The sequence below is a fragment of the Pungitius pungitius genome, chromosome 12 (genome assembly GCF_949316345.1).
Source record: "Pungitius pungitius chromosome 12, fPunPun2.1, whole genome shotgun sequence".
Taxonomy (NCBI): Eukaryota; Metazoa; Chordata; class Actinopteri; order Perciformes; family Gasterosteidae; genus Pungitius; species Pungitius pungitius.
In genome coordinates, this window is record NC_084911.1 from 14,086,424 (window position 1) to 14,096,517 (window position 10,094).

The following is a 10,094-nucleotide window of genomic DNA, read 5'->3' on the forward strand; positions in this document are numbered from 1 at the left end:
TTTTGAAATCTCTTGACCTATATTTTGTCGTATAAGCATTGGTGGTTCAATGGTAGAATACTCGCTTCCCATGCGAGAGAACTGGGTCCGATTCCTAGCCAGTGCAGAATAACTTTTGCTTCAATATAATGTCCTTTTCAGAGTTTTTTATTTGTTCATCGTGTCCATAGGCGGCTATTTTGAAATCTCTTGCCCTATATTTTTCTGTATCAGCATTGGTGGTTCAATGGTAGAATTCTCGCTTGCCATGCGAGAGATCTGGGTCCGATTCCCAGCCAGTGCAGAATAACTGTTGCTTCAATAAAATGTCCTTTTAAGAGTTTTTTATTTGTTCATCACGTCCATATGCGGCCATTTTGAAATCTCTTGACCTATATTTTGTCGTATATGCATTGGTGGTTCAATGGTAGAATACTCGCTTCCCATGCGAGAGAACTGGGTCCGATTCCCAGCCAGTGCAGAATAACTTTAGCTTCAATAAAATGTCCTTTTAAGAGTTTTTTATTTGTTCATCGTGTCCATATGCGGCCATTTTGAAATCTCTTGACCTATATTTTGTCGTAAAAGCATTGGTGGTTCAATGGTAGAATTCTCGCTTGCCATGCGAGAGATCTGGGTCCGATTCCCAGCCAGTGCAGAATAACTGTTGCTTCAATAAAATGTCCTTTTAAGAGTTTTTTATTTGTTCATCACGTCCATATGCAGCCATTTTGAAATCTCTTGACCTATATTTTGTCGTATAAGCATTGGTGGTTCAATGGTAGAATTCTCGCTTGCCATGCGAGAGATCTGGGTCCGATTCCCAGCCAGTGCAGAATAACTGTTGATTCAATAAAATTACCTTTTCAGAATTTTTTATTTGTTCATCGTGTCCATAGGCGGCTATTTTGAAATCTTTTGCCCTATATTTTTCTGTATCAGCATTGGTGGTTCAATGGTAGAATTCTCGCTTCCCATGCGAGAGATCTGGGTCCGATTCCCAGCTAGTGCAGAATAACTGTTGCTTCAATAAAATTACCTTTTCAGAATTTTTTATTTGTTCATCGTGTCCATAGGCGGCTATTTTGAAATCTCTTGCCCTATATTTTTCTGTATCAGCATTGGTGGTTCAATGGTAGAATTCTCGCTTCCCATGCGAGAGATCTGGGTCCGATTCCCAGCCAGTGCAGAATAACTGTTGCTTCAATAAAATGTCCTTTTAAGAGTTTTTTATTTGTTCATCACGTCCATATGCAGCCATTTTGAAATCTCTTGACCTATATTTTGTCGTATAAGCATTGGTGGTTCAATGGTAGAATTCTCGCTTGCCATGCGAGAGATCTGGGTCCGATTCCCAGCCAGTGCAGAATAACTGTTGCTTCAATAAAATTACCTTTTCAGAATTTTTTATTTGTTCATCGTGTCCATAGGCGGGTATTTTGAAATCTTTTGCCCTATATTTTTCTGTATCAGCATTGGTGGTTCAATGGTAGAATTCTCGCTTCCCATGCGAGAGATCTGGGTCCGATTCCCAGCTAGTGCAGAATAACTGTTGCTTCAATAAAATTACCTTTTCAGAATTTTTTATTTGTTCATCGTGTCCATAGGCGGCTATTTTGAAATCTCTTGCCCTATATTTTTCTGTATCAGCATTGGTGGTTCAATGGTGGAATTCTCGCTTCCCATGCGAGAGATCTGGGTCCGATTCCCAGCCAGTGCAGAATAACTGTTGCTTCAATAAAATGTCCTTTTAAGAGTTTTTTATTTGTTCATCACGTCCATATGCAGCCATTTTGAAATCTCTTGACCTATATTTTGTCGTATAAGCATTGGTGGTTCAATGGTAGAATTCTCGCTTGCCATGCGAGAGATCTGGGTCCGATTCCCAGCCAGTGCAGAATAACTGTTGCTTCAATAAAATGACCTTTTCAGAATTTTTTATTTGTTCATCGTGTCCATAGGCGGCTATTTTGAAATCTTTTGCCCTATATTTTTCTGTATCAGCATTGGTGGTTCAATGGTAGAATTCTCGCTTCCCATGCGAGAGATCTGGGTCCGATTCCCAGCCAGTGCAGAATAACTGTTGCTTCAATAAAATGTCCTTTTAAGAGTTTTTTATTTGTTCATCACGTCCATATGCAGCCATTTTGAAATCTCTTGACCTATATTTTGTCGTATAAGCATTGGTGGTTCAATGGTAGAATACTCGCTTCCCATGCGAGAGATCTGTGTCCGATTCCCAGACAGTGCAGAATAACTTTAGCTTCAATAAAATGTCCTTTTAAGAGTTTTTTATTTGTTCATCACGTCCATATGCGGCCATTTTGAAATCTCTTGACCTATATTTTGTCGTATAAGCATTGGTGGTTCAATGGTAGAATACTCGCTTCCCATGCGAGAGAACTGGGTCCGATTCCCAGCCAGTGCAGAATAACTTTCGCGTCAATAAAATTGTCCTTTTTACAGTTTTTTAATTGTTCATCATGTCCATAGGCGGCCCTTTTGAAATCTCTTGCCCTATATTTTGTCGTTTAAGCATTGGTGGTTCAATGGTAGACTTCTCGCTTGCCAAGCGAGAGATCTGGCTCGATTCCCAGCCAGTGCAGAATAACTTTCGCTTCAATAAAATGTCCTTTTCAGACTTTTTTATTTGTTCATCGTGTCCATAGGCGGCTATTTTGAAATCTCTTGCCCTATATTTTTCTGTATCAGCATTGGTGGTTCAATGGTAGAATTCTCGCTTCCCATGCGAGAGAACTGGGTCCGATTCCCAGCCAGTGCAGAATAACTGTTGCTTCAATAAAATGTCCTTTTAAGAGTTTTTTATTTGTTCATCGTGTCCATATGCGGCCATTTTGAAATCTCTTGACCTATATTTTGTCGTAAAAGCATTGGTGGTTCAATGGTAGAATTCTCGCTTGCCATGCGAGAGATCTGGGTCCGATTCCCAGCCAGTGCAGAATAACTGTTGCTTCAATAAAATTACCTTTTCAGAATTTTTTATTTGTTCATCGTGTCCATAGGCGGCTATTTTGAAATCTTTTGCCCTATATTTTTCTGTATCAGCATTGGTGGTTCAATGGTAGAATTCTCGCTTCCCATGCGAGAGATCTGGGTCCGATTCCCAGCTAGTGCAGAATAACTGTTGCTTCAATAAAATTACCTTTTCAGAATTTTTTATTTGTTCATCGTGTCCATAGGCGGCTATTTTGAAATCTCTTGCCCTATATTTTTCTGTATCAGCATTGGTGGTTCAATGGTAGAATTCTTGCTTCCCATGCGAGAGATCTGGGTCCGATTCCCAGCCAGTGCAGAATAACTGTTGCTTCAATAAAATGTCCTTTTCAGAGTTTTTTATTTGTTCATCGTGTCCATAGGCGGCTATTTTGAAATCTCTTGCCCTATATTTTTCTGTATCAGCATTGGTGGTTCAATGGTAGAATTCTCGCTTCCCATGCGAGAGATCTGGGTCCGATTCCCAGCCAGTGCAGAATAACTTTCGCTTCAATAAAATGTCCTTTTAAGAGTTTTTTATTGGTTCATCACGTCCATATGCGGCCATTTTGAAATCTCTTGACCTATATTTTGTCGTATACGCATTGGTGGTTCAATGGTAGAATTCTCGCTTGCCATGCGAGAGATCTGGGTCCGATTCCCAGCCAGTGCAGAATAACTGTTGCTTCAATAAAATTACCTTTTCAGAATTTTTTATTTGTTCATCGTGTCCATAGGCGGCTATTTTGAAATCTTTTGCCCTATATTTTTCTGTATCAGCATTGGTGGTTCAATGGTAGAATTCTCGCTTCCCATGCGAGAGATCTGGGTCCGATTCCCAGCTAGTGCAGAATAACTGTTGCTTCAATAAAATTACCTTTTCAGAATTTTTTATTTGTTCATCGTGTCCATAGGCGGCTATTTTGAAATCTCTTGCCCTATATTTTTCTGTATCAGCATTGGTGGTTCAATGGTAGAATTCTTGCTTCCCATGCGAGAGATCTGGGTCCGATTCCCAGCCAGTGCAGAATAACTGTTGCTTCAATAAAATGTCCTTTTCAGAGTTTTTTATTTGTTCATCGTGTCCATAGGCGGCTATTTTGAAATCTCTTGCCCTATATTTTTCTGTATCAGCATTGGTGGTTCAATGGTAGAATTCTCGCTTCCCATGCGAGAGATCTGGGTCCGATTCCCAGCCAGTGCAGAATAACTTTCGCTTCAATAAAATGTCCTTTTAAGAGTTTTTTATTTGTTCATCACCTCCATATGCGGCCATTTTGAAATCTCTTGACCTATATTTTGTCGTATACGCATTGGTGGTTCAATGGTAGAATTCTCGCTTGCCATGCGAGAGATCTGGGTCCGATTCCCAGCCAGTGCAGAATAACTTTCGCTTCAATAAAATGTCCTTTTAAGAGTTTTTTATTGGTTCATCACGTCCATATGCGGCCATTTTGAAATCTCTTGACCTATATTTAGTCGTATACGCATTGGTGGTTCAATGGTAGAATTCTCGCTTGCCATGCGAGAGATCTGGGTCCGATTCCCAGCCAGTGCAGAATAACTGTTGCTTCAATAAAATTACCTTTTCAGAATTTTTTATTTGTTCATCGTGTCCATAGGCGGCTATTTTGAAATCTTTTGCCCTATATTTTTCTGTATCAGCATTGGTGGTTCAATGGTAGAATTCTCGCTTCCCATGCGAGAGATCTGGGTCCGATTCCCAGCTAGTGCAGAATAACTGTTGCTTCAATAAAATTACCTTTTCAGAATTTTTTATTTGTTCATCGTGTCCATAGGCGGCTATTTTGAAATCTCTTGCCCTATATTTTTCTGTATCAGCATTGGTGGTTCAATGGTAGAATTCTCGCTTCCCATGCGAGAGATCTGGGTCCGATTCCCAGCCAGTGCAGAATAACTTTCGCTTCAATAAAATGTCCTTTTAAGAGTTTTTTATTTGTTCATCACGTCCATATGCGGCCATTTTGAAATCTCTTGACCTATATTTTTCTGTATCAGCATTGGTGGTTCAATGGTAGAATTCTTGCTTCCCATGCGAGAGATCTGGGTCCGATTCCCAGCCAGTGCAGAATAACTGTTGCTTTAATAAAATGTCCTTTTAAGAGTTTTTTATTTGTTCATCACGTCCATATGCAGCCATTTTGAAATCTCTTGCCCTATATTTTTCTGTATCAGCATTGGTGGTTCAATGGTAGAATTCTCGCTTGCCATGCGAGAGATCTGGGTCCGATTCCCAGCCAGTGCAGAATAACTGTTGCTTCAATAAAATGTCCTTTTAAGAGTTTTTTATTTGTTCATCACGTCCATATGCGGCCATTTTGAAATCTCTTGACCTATATTTTGTCGTATAAGCATTGGTGGTTCAATGGTAGAATTCTCGCTTCCCATGCAAGAGATCTGGGTCCGATTCCCAGCCAGTGCAGAATAACTGTTGCTTCAATAAAATGTCCTTTTAAGAGTTTTTTATTTGTTCATCACGTCCATATGCAGCCATTTTGAAATCTCTTGACCTATATTTTTCTGTATAAGCATTGGTGGTTCAATGGTAGAATACTCGCTTCCCATGCGAGAGATCTGTGTCCGATTCCCAGCCAGTGCAGAATAACTTTAGCTTCAATAAAATGTCCTTTTAAGAGTTTTTTATTTGTTCATCACGTCCATATGCGGCCATTTTGAAATCTCTTGACCTATATTTTGTCGTATAAGCATTGGTGGTTCAATGGTAGACTTCTCGCTTGCCATGCGAGAGATCTGGCTCGATTCCCAGCCAGTGCAGAATAACTTTCGCTTCAATAAAATGTCCTTTTCAGACTTTTTTATTTGTTCATCGTGTCCATAGGCGGCTATTTTGAAATCTCTTGCCCTATATTTTTCTGTATCAGCATTGGTGGTTCAATGGTAGAATTCTCGCTTCCCATGCGAGAGATCTGGGTCCGATTCCCAGCCAGTGCAGAATAACTGTTGCTTCAATAAAATGTCCTTTTAAGAGTTTTTTATTTGTTCATCACGTCCATATGCAGCCATTTTGAAATCTCTTGACCTATATTGTGTCGTATAAGCATTGGTGGTTCAATGGTAGAATTCTCGCTTGCCATGCGAGAGATCTGGGTCCGATTCCCAGCCAGTGCAGAATAACTGTTGCTTCAATAAAATTACCTTTTCAGAATTTTTTATTTGTTCATCGTGTCCATAGGCGGCTATTTTGAAATCTTTTGCCCTATATTTTTCTGTATCAGCATTGGTGGTTCAATGGTAGAATTCTCGCTTCCCATGCGAGAGATCTGGGTCCGATTCCCAGCTAGTGCAGAATAACTTTAGCTTCAATAAAATGTCCTTTTAAGAGTTTTTTATTTGTTCATCGTGTCCATATGCGGCCATTTTGAAATCTCTTGACTTATATTTTGTCGTAAAAGCATTGGTGGTTCAATGGTAGAATTCTCGCTTGCCATGCGAGAGATCTGGGTCCGATTCCCAGCCAGTGCAGAATAACTGTTGCTTCAATAAAATTACCTTTTCAGAATTTTTTATTTGTTCATCGTGTCCATAGGCGGCTATTTTGAAATCTTTTGCCCTATATTTTTCTGTATAAGCATTGGTGGTTCAATGGTAGAATTCTCGCTTCCCATGCGAGAGATCTGGGTCCGATTCCCAGCCAGTGCAGAATAACTGTTGCTTCAATAAAATGTCCTTTTAAGAGTTTTTTATTTGTTCATCACGTCCATATGCAGCCATTTTGAAATCTCTTGACCTATATTTTGTCGTATAAGCATTGGTGGTTCAATGGTAGAATACTCGCTTCCCATGCGAGAGAACTGGGTCCGATTCCCAGCCAGTGCAGAATAACTTTAGCTTCAATAAAATGTCCTTTTAAGAGTTTTTTATTTGTTCATCGTGTCCATATGCGGCCATTTTGAAATCTCTTGACTTATATTTTGTCGTAAAAGCATTGGTGGTTCAATGGTAGAATTCTCGCTTGCCATGCGAGAGATCTGGGTCCGATTCCCAGCCAGTGCAGAATAACTGTTGCTTCAATAAAATTACCTTTTCAGAATTTTTTATTTGTTCATCGTGTCCATAGGCGGCTATTTTGAAATCTCTTGCCCTATATTTTTCTGTATCAGCATTGGTGGTTCAATGGTAGAATTCTCGCTTCCCATGCGAGAGATCTGGGTCCCATTCCCAGCCAGTGCAGAATAACTGTTGCTTCAATAAAATTACCTTTTCAGAATTTTTTATTTGTTCATCACGTCCATATGCAGCCATTTTGAAATCTCTTGACCTATATTTTGTCGTATAAGCATTGGTGGTTCAATGGTAGAATACTCGCTTCCCATGCGAGAGAACTGGGTCCGATTCCCAGCCAGTGCAGAATAACTTTAGCTTCAATAAAATGTCCTTTTAAGAGTTTTTTATTTGTTCATCGTGTCCATATGCGGCCATTTTGAAATCTCTTGACTTATATTTTGTCGTAAAAGCATTGGTGGTTCAATGGTAGAATTCTCGCTTCCCATGCGAGAGATCTGGGTCCGATTCCCAGCCAGTGCAGAATAACTGTTGCTTCAATAAAATTACCTTTTCAGAATTTTTTATTTGTTCATCGTGTCCATAGGCGGCTATTTTGAAATCTTTTGCCCTATATTTTTCTGTATCAGCATTGGTGGTTCAATGGTAGAATTCTCGCTTCCCATGCGAGAGATCTGGGTCCGATTCCCAGCTAGTGCAGAATAACTGTTGCTTCAATAAAATTACCTTTTCAGAATTTTTTATTTGTTCATCGTGTCCATAGGCGGCTATTTTGAAATCTCTTGCCCTATATTTTTCTGTATCAGCATTGGTGGTTCAATGGTAGAATTCTCGCTTCCCATGCGAGAGATCTGGGTCCGATTCCCAGCCAGTGCAGAATAACTGTTGCTTCAATAAAATGTCCTTTTAAGAGTTTTTTATTTGTTCATCACGTCCATATGCAGCCATTTTGAAATCTCTTGACCTATATTTTGTCGTATAAGCATTGGTGGTTCAATGGTAGAATTCTCGCTTGCCATGCGAGAGATCTGGGTCCGATTCCCAGCCAGTGCAGAATAACTGTTGCTTCAATAAAATTACCTTTTCAGAATTTTTTATTTGTTCATCGTGTCCATAGGCGGCTATTTTGAAATCTTTTGCCCTATATTTTTCTGTATCAGCATTGGTGGTTCAATGGTAGAATTCTCGCTTCCCATGCGAGAGATCTGGGTCCGATTCCCAGCTAGTGCAGAATAACTGTTGCTTCAATAAAATTACCTTTTCAGAATTTTTTATTTGTTCATCGTGTCCATAGGCGGCTATTTTGAAATCTCTTGCCCTATATTTTTCTGTATCAGCATTGGTGGTTCAATGGTAGAATTCTCGCTTCCCATGCGAGAGATCTGGGTCCGATTCCCAGCCAGTGCAGAATAACTGTTGCTTCAATAAAATGTCCTTTTAAGAGTTTTTTATTTGTTCATCACGTCCATATGCAGCCATTTTGAAATCTCTTGACCTATGTTTTGTCGTATAAGCATTGGTGGTTCAATGGTAGAATACTCGCTTCCCATGCGAGAGAACTGGGTCCGATTCCCAGCCAGTGCAGAATAACTTTAGCTTCAATAAAATGTCCTTTTAAGAGTTTTTTATTTGTTCATCGTGTCCATATGCGGCCATTTTGAAATCTCTTGACTTATATTTTGTCGTAAAAGCATTGGTGGTTCAATGGTAGAATTCTCGCTTGCCATGCGAGAGATCTGGGTCCGATTCCCAGCCAGTGCAGAATAACTGTTGCTTCAATAAAATTACCTTTTCAGAATTTTTTATTTGTTCATCGTGTCCATAGGCGGCTATTTTGAAATCTCTTGCCCTATATTTTTCTGTATCAGCATTGGTGGTTCAATGGTAGAATTCTCGCTTCCCATGCGAGAGATCTGGGTCCGATTCCCAGCCAGTGCAGAATAACTGTTGCTTCAATAAAATTACCTTTTCAGAATTTTTTATTTGTTCATCACGTCCATATGCAGCCATTTTGAAATCTCTTGACCTATATTTTGTCGTATAAGCATTGGTGGTTCAATGGTAGAATACTCGCTTCCCATGCGAGAGAACTGGGTCCGATTCCCAGCCAGTGCAGAATAACTTTAGCTTCAATAAAATGTCCTTTTAAGAGTTTTTTATTTGTTCATCGTGTCCATATGCGGCCATTTTGAAATCTCTTGACTTATATTTTGTCGTAAAAGCATTGGTGGTTCAATGGTAGAATTCTCGCTTGCCATGCGAGAGATCTGGGTCCGATTCCCAGCCAGTGCAGAATAACTGTTGCTTCAATAAAATTACCTTTTCAGAATTTTTTATTTGTTCATCGTGTCCATAGGCGGCTATTTTGAAATCTTTTGCCCTATATTTTTCTGTATAAGCATTGGTGGTTCAATGGTAGAATTCTCGCTTGCCATGCGAGAGATCTGGGTCCGATTCCCAGCTAGTGCAGAATAACTGTTGCTTCAATAAAATTACCTTTTCAGAATTTTTTATTTGTTCATCGTGTCCATAGGCGGCTATTTTGAAATCTCTTGCCCTATATTTTTCTGTATCAGCATTGGTGGTTCAATGGTAGAATTCTTGCTTCCCATGCGAGAGATCTGGGTCCGATTCCCAGCCAGTGCAGAATAACTGTTGCTTCAATAAAATGTCCTTTTAAGAGTTTTTTATTTGTTCATCACGTCCATATGCAGCCATTTTGAAATCTCTTGACCTATATTTTGTCGTATAAGCATTGGTGGTTCAATGGTAGAATTCTCGCTTGCCATGCGAGAGATCTGGGTCCGATTCCCAGCCAGTGCAGAATAACTGTTGCTTCAATAAAATTACCTTTTCAGAATTTTTTATTTGTTCATCGTGTCCATAGGCGGCTATTTTGAAATCTTTTGCCCTATATTTTTCTGTATCAGCATTGGTGGTTCAATGGTAGAATTCTCGCTTCCCATGCGAGAGATCTGGGTCCGATTCCCAGCTAGTGCAGAATAACTGTTGCTTCAATAAAATTACCTTTTCAGAATTTTTTATTTGTTCATCGTGTCCATAGGCGGCTATTTTGA

The 10,094-nt window shown here is 39.7% G+C and overlaps 53 non-coding genes across 53 annotated transcripts; all 53 read left to right on the forward strand.

Moving 5' to 3' along the window:
- Positions 1-35: 35 nt before the first annotated feature.
- trnag-ccc (transfer RNA glycine (anticodon CCC)) lies at positions 36-106 on the forward strand. Its single transcript has one exon. It is a non-coding gene; the product is annotated as a tRNA-Gly (tRNA).
- Positions 107-212: 106 nt separating this feature from the next.
- trnag-gcc (transfer RNA glycine (anticodon GCC)) lies at positions 213-283 on the forward strand. Its single transcript has one exon. It is a non-coding gene; the product is annotated as a tRNA-Gly (tRNA).
- Positions 284-389: 106 nt separating this feature from the next.
- Positions 390-460, forward strand: trnag-ccc (transfer RNA glycine (anticodon CCC)). The gene has a single exon. It is a non-coding gene; the product is annotated as a tRNA-Gly (tRNA).
- Positions 461-566: 106 nt separating this feature from the next.
- Positions 567-637, forward strand: trnag-gcc (transfer RNA glycine (anticodon GCC)). Its single transcript has one exon. It is a non-coding gene; the product is annotated as a tRNA-Gly (tRNA).
- Positions 638-743: 106 nt separating this feature from the next.
- trnag-gcc (transfer RNA glycine (anticodon GCC)) lies at positions 744-814 on the forward strand. The gene has a single exon. It is a non-coding gene; the product is annotated as a tRNA-Gly (tRNA).
- Positions 815-920: 106 nt separating this feature from the next.
- trnag-ccc (transfer RNA glycine (anticodon CCC)) lies at positions 921-991 on the forward strand. Its single transcript has one exon. It is a non-coding gene; the product is annotated as a tRNA-Gly (tRNA).
- A 106-nt stretch (positions 992-1,097) lies between these two features.
- On the forward strand, positions 1,098-1,168 carry trnag-ccc (transfer RNA glycine (anticodon CCC)). The gene has a single exon. It is a non-coding gene; the product is annotated as a tRNA-Gly (tRNA).
- Positions 1,169-1,274: 106 nt separating this feature from the next.
- Positions 1,275-1,345, forward strand: trnag-gcc (transfer RNA glycine (anticodon GCC)). The gene has a single exon. It is a non-coding gene; the product is annotated as a tRNA-Gly (tRNA).
- A 106-nt stretch (positions 1,346-1,451) lies between these two features.
- On the forward strand, positions 1,452-1,522 carry trnag-ccc (transfer RNA glycine (anticodon CCC)). Its single transcript has one exon. It is a non-coding gene; the product is annotated as a tRNA-Gly (tRNA).
- A 106-nt stretch (positions 1,523-1,628) lies between these two features.
- trnag-ccc (transfer RNA glycine (anticodon CCC)) lies at positions 1,629-1,699 on the forward strand. Its single transcript has one exon. It is a non-coding gene; the product is annotated as a tRNA-Gly (tRNA).
- Positions 1,700-1,805: 106 nt separating this feature from the next.
- On the forward strand, positions 1,806-1,876 carry trnag-gcc (transfer RNA glycine (anticodon GCC)). The gene has a single exon. It is a non-coding gene; the product is annotated as a tRNA-Gly (tRNA).
- A 106-nt stretch (positions 1,877-1,982) lies between these two features.
- trnag-ccc (transfer RNA glycine (anticodon CCC)) lies at positions 1,983-2,053 on the forward strand. Its single transcript has one exon. It is a non-coding gene; the product is annotated as a tRNA-Gly (tRNA).
- A 283-nt stretch (positions 2,054-2,336) lies between these two features.
- trnag-ccc (transfer RNA glycine (anticodon CCC)) lies at positions 2,337-2,407 on the forward strand. The gene has a single exon. It is a non-coding gene; the product is annotated as a tRNA-Gly (tRNA).
- Positions 2,408-2,690: 283 nt separating this feature from the next.
- trnag-ccc (transfer RNA glycine (anticodon CCC)) lies at positions 2,691-2,761 on the forward strand. The gene has a single exon. It is a non-coding gene; the product is annotated as a tRNA-Gly (tRNA).
- A 106-nt stretch (positions 2,762-2,867) lies between these two features.
- On the forward strand, positions 2,868-2,938 carry trnag-gcc (transfer RNA glycine (anticodon GCC)). Its single transcript has one exon. It is a non-coding gene; the product is annotated as a tRNA-Gly (tRNA).
- A 106-nt stretch (positions 2,939-3,044) lies between these two features.
- On the forward strand, positions 3,045-3,115 carry trnag-ccc (transfer RNA glycine (anticodon CCC)). The gene has a single exon. It is a non-coding gene; the product is annotated as a tRNA-Gly (tRNA).
- Positions 3,116-3,221: 106 nt separating this feature from the next.
- Positions 3,222-3,292, forward strand: trnag-ccc (transfer RNA glycine (anticodon CCC)). Its single transcript has one exon. It is a non-coding gene; the product is annotated as a tRNA-Gly (tRNA).
- Positions 3,293-3,398: 106 nt separating this feature from the next.
- On the forward strand, positions 3,399-3,469 carry trnag-ccc (transfer RNA glycine (anticodon CCC)). The gene has a single exon. It is a non-coding gene; the product is annotated as a tRNA-Gly (tRNA).
- Positions 3,470-3,575: 106 nt separating this feature from the next.
- Positions 3,576-3,646, forward strand: trnag-gcc (transfer RNA glycine (anticodon GCC)). Its single transcript has one exon. It is a non-coding gene; the product is annotated as a tRNA-Gly (tRNA).
- A 106-nt stretch (positions 3,647-3,752) lies between these two features.
- On the forward strand, positions 3,753-3,823 carry trnag-ccc (transfer RNA glycine (anticodon CCC)). The gene has a single exon. It is a non-coding gene; the product is annotated as a tRNA-Gly (tRNA).
- A 106-nt stretch (positions 3,824-3,929) lies between these two features.
- Positions 3,930-4,000, forward strand: trnag-ccc (transfer RNA glycine (anticodon CCC)). The gene has a single exon. It is a non-coding gene; the product is annotated as a tRNA-Gly (tRNA).
- Positions 4,001-4,106: 106 nt separating this feature from the next.
- Positions 4,107-4,177, forward strand: trnag-ccc (transfer RNA glycine (anticodon CCC)). The gene has a single exon. It is a non-coding gene; the product is annotated as a tRNA-Gly (tRNA).
- A 106-nt stretch (positions 4,178-4,283) lies between these two features.
- trnag-gcc (transfer RNA glycine (anticodon GCC)) lies at positions 4,284-4,354 on the forward strand. The gene has a single exon. It is a non-coding gene; the product is annotated as a tRNA-Gly (tRNA).
- A 106-nt stretch (positions 4,355-4,460) lies between these two features.
- On the forward strand, positions 4,461-4,531 carry trnag-gcc (transfer RNA glycine (anticodon GCC)). The gene has a single exon. It is a non-coding gene; the product is annotated as a tRNA-Gly (tRNA).
- A 106-nt stretch (positions 4,532-4,637) lies between these two features.
- On the forward strand, positions 4,638-4,708 carry trnag-ccc (transfer RNA glycine (anticodon CCC)). Its single transcript has one exon. It is a non-coding gene; the product is annotated as a tRNA-Gly (tRNA).
- Positions 4,709-4,814: 106 nt separating this feature from the next.
- Positions 4,815-4,885, forward strand: trnag-ccc (transfer RNA glycine (anticodon CCC)). The gene has a single exon. It is a non-coding gene; the product is annotated as a tRNA-Gly (tRNA).
- Positions 4,886-4,991: 106 nt separating this feature from the next.
- Positions 4,992-5,062, forward strand: trnag-ccc (transfer RNA glycine (anticodon CCC)). The gene has a single exon. It is a non-coding gene; the product is annotated as a tRNA-Gly (tRNA).
- Positions 5,063-5,168: 106 nt separating this feature from the next.
- Positions 5,169-5,239, forward strand: trnag-gcc (transfer RNA glycine (anticodon GCC)). Its single transcript has one exon. It is a non-coding gene; the product is annotated as a tRNA-Gly (tRNA).
- A 106-nt stretch (positions 5,240-5,345) lies between these two features.
- On the forward strand, positions 5,346-5,416 carry trnag-ccc (transfer RNA glycine (anticodon CCC)). Its single transcript has one exon. It is a non-coding gene; the product is annotated as a tRNA-Gly (tRNA).
- Positions 5,417-5,522: 106 nt separating this feature from the next.
- On the forward strand, positions 5,523-5,593 carry trnag-ccc (transfer RNA glycine (anticodon CCC)). Its single transcript has one exon. It is a non-coding gene; the product is annotated as a tRNA-Gly (tRNA).
- Positions 5,594-5,875: 282 nt separating this feature from the next.
- On the forward strand, positions 5,876-5,946 carry trnag-ccc (transfer RNA glycine (anticodon CCC)). Its single transcript has one exon. It is a non-coding gene; the product is annotated as a tRNA-Gly (tRNA).
- Positions 5,947-6,052: 106 nt separating this feature from the next.
- On the forward strand, positions 6,053-6,123 carry trnag-gcc (transfer RNA glycine (anticodon GCC)). Its single transcript has one exon. It is a non-coding gene; the product is annotated as a tRNA-Gly (tRNA).
- A 106-nt stretch (positions 6,124-6,229) lies between these two features.
- Positions 6,230-6,300, forward strand: trnag-ccc (transfer RNA glycine (anticodon CCC)). Its single transcript has one exon. It is a non-coding gene; the product is annotated as a tRNA-Gly (tRNA).
- A 106-nt stretch (positions 6,301-6,406) lies between these two features.
- trnag-gcc (transfer RNA glycine (anticodon GCC)) lies at positions 6,407-6,477 on the forward strand. The gene has a single exon. It is a non-coding gene; the product is annotated as a tRNA-Gly (tRNA).
- A 106-nt stretch (positions 6,478-6,583) lies between these two features.
- On the forward strand, positions 6,584-6,654 carry trnag-ccc (transfer RNA glycine (anticodon CCC)). The gene has a single exon. It is a non-coding gene; the product is annotated as a tRNA-Gly (tRNA).
- Positions 6,655-6,760: 106 nt separating this feature from the next.
- On the forward strand, positions 6,761-6,831 carry trnag-ccc (transfer RNA glycine (anticodon CCC)). Its single transcript has one exon. It is a non-coding gene; the product is annotated as a tRNA-Gly (tRNA).
- A 106-nt stretch (positions 6,832-6,937) lies between these two features.
- Positions 6,938-7,008, forward strand: trnag-gcc (transfer RNA glycine (anticodon GCC)). Its single transcript has one exon. It is a non-coding gene; the product is annotated as a tRNA-Gly (tRNA).
- A 106-nt stretch (positions 7,009-7,114) lies between these two features.
- Positions 7,115-7,185, forward strand: trnag-ccc (transfer RNA glycine (anticodon CCC)). Its single transcript has one exon. It is a non-coding gene; the product is annotated as a tRNA-Gly (tRNA).
- A 106-nt stretch (positions 7,186-7,291) lies between these two features.
- trnag-ccc (transfer RNA glycine (anticodon CCC)) lies at positions 7,292-7,362 on the forward strand. Its single transcript has one exon. It is a non-coding gene; the product is annotated as a tRNA-Gly (tRNA).
- A 106-nt stretch (positions 7,363-7,468) lies between these two features.
- trnag-ccc (transfer RNA glycine (anticodon CCC)) lies at positions 7,469-7,539 on the forward strand. The gene has a single exon. It is a non-coding gene; the product is annotated as a tRNA-Gly (tRNA).
- Positions 7,540-7,645: 106 nt separating this feature from the next.
- On the forward strand, positions 7,646-7,716 carry trnag-ccc (transfer RNA glycine (anticodon CCC)). The gene has a single exon. It is a non-coding gene; the product is annotated as a tRNA-Gly (tRNA).
- Positions 7,717-7,822: 106 nt separating this feature from the next.
- On the forward strand, positions 7,823-7,893 carry trnag-ccc (transfer RNA glycine (anticodon CCC)). The gene has a single exon. It is a non-coding gene; the product is annotated as a tRNA-Gly (tRNA).
- A 106-nt stretch (positions 7,894-7,999) lies between these two features.
- trnag-gcc (transfer RNA glycine (anticodon GCC)) lies at positions 8,000-8,070 on the forward strand. The gene has a single exon. It is a non-coding gene; the product is annotated as a tRNA-Gly (tRNA).
- A 106-nt stretch (positions 8,071-8,176) lies between these two features.
- Positions 8,177-8,247, forward strand: trnag-ccc (transfer RNA glycine (anticodon CCC)). Its single transcript has one exon. It is a non-coding gene; the product is annotated as a tRNA-Gly (tRNA).
- A 106-nt stretch (positions 8,248-8,353) lies between these two features.
- Positions 8,354-8,424, forward strand: trnag-ccc (transfer RNA glycine (anticodon CCC)). The gene has a single exon. It is a non-coding gene; the product is annotated as a tRNA-Gly (tRNA).
- Positions 8,425-8,530: 106 nt separating this feature from the next.
- Positions 8,531-8,601, forward strand: trnag-ccc (transfer RNA glycine (anticodon CCC)). The gene has a single exon. It is a non-coding gene; the product is annotated as a tRNA-Gly (tRNA).
- Positions 8,602-8,707: 106 nt separating this feature from the next.
- On the forward strand, positions 8,708-8,778 carry trnag-gcc (transfer RNA glycine (anticodon GCC)). The gene has a single exon. It is a non-coding gene; the product is annotated as a tRNA-Gly (tRNA).
- A 106-nt stretch (positions 8,779-8,884) lies between these two features.
- On the forward strand, positions 8,885-8,955 carry trnag-ccc (transfer RNA glycine (anticodon CCC)). The gene has a single exon. It is a non-coding gene; the product is annotated as a tRNA-Gly (tRNA).
- Positions 8,956-9,061: 106 nt separating this feature from the next.
- Positions 9,062-9,132, forward strand: trnag-ccc (transfer RNA glycine (anticodon CCC)). The gene has a single exon. It is a non-coding gene; the product is annotated as a tRNA-Gly (tRNA).
- Positions 9,133-9,238: 106 nt separating this feature from the next.
- On the forward strand, positions 9,239-9,309 carry trnag-gcc (transfer RNA glycine (anticodon GCC)). Its single transcript has one exon. It is a non-coding gene; the product is annotated as a tRNA-Gly (tRNA).
- A 283-nt stretch (positions 9,310-9,592) lies between these two features.
- Positions 9,593-9,663, forward strand: trnag-ccc (transfer RNA glycine (anticodon CCC)). Its single transcript has one exon. It is a non-coding gene; the product is annotated as a tRNA-Gly (tRNA).
- Positions 9,664-9,769: 106 nt separating this feature from the next.
- trnag-gcc (transfer RNA glycine (anticodon GCC)) lies at positions 9,770-9,840 on the forward strand. Its single transcript has one exon. It is a non-coding gene; the product is annotated as a tRNA-Gly (tRNA).
- Positions 9,841-9,946: 106 nt separating this feature from the next.
- trnag-ccc (transfer RNA glycine (anticodon CCC)) lies at positions 9,947-10,017 on the forward strand. Its single transcript has one exon. It is a non-coding gene; the product is annotated as a tRNA-Gly (tRNA).
- The last annotated feature ends 77 nt before the right edge of the window (positions 10,018-10,094 follow it).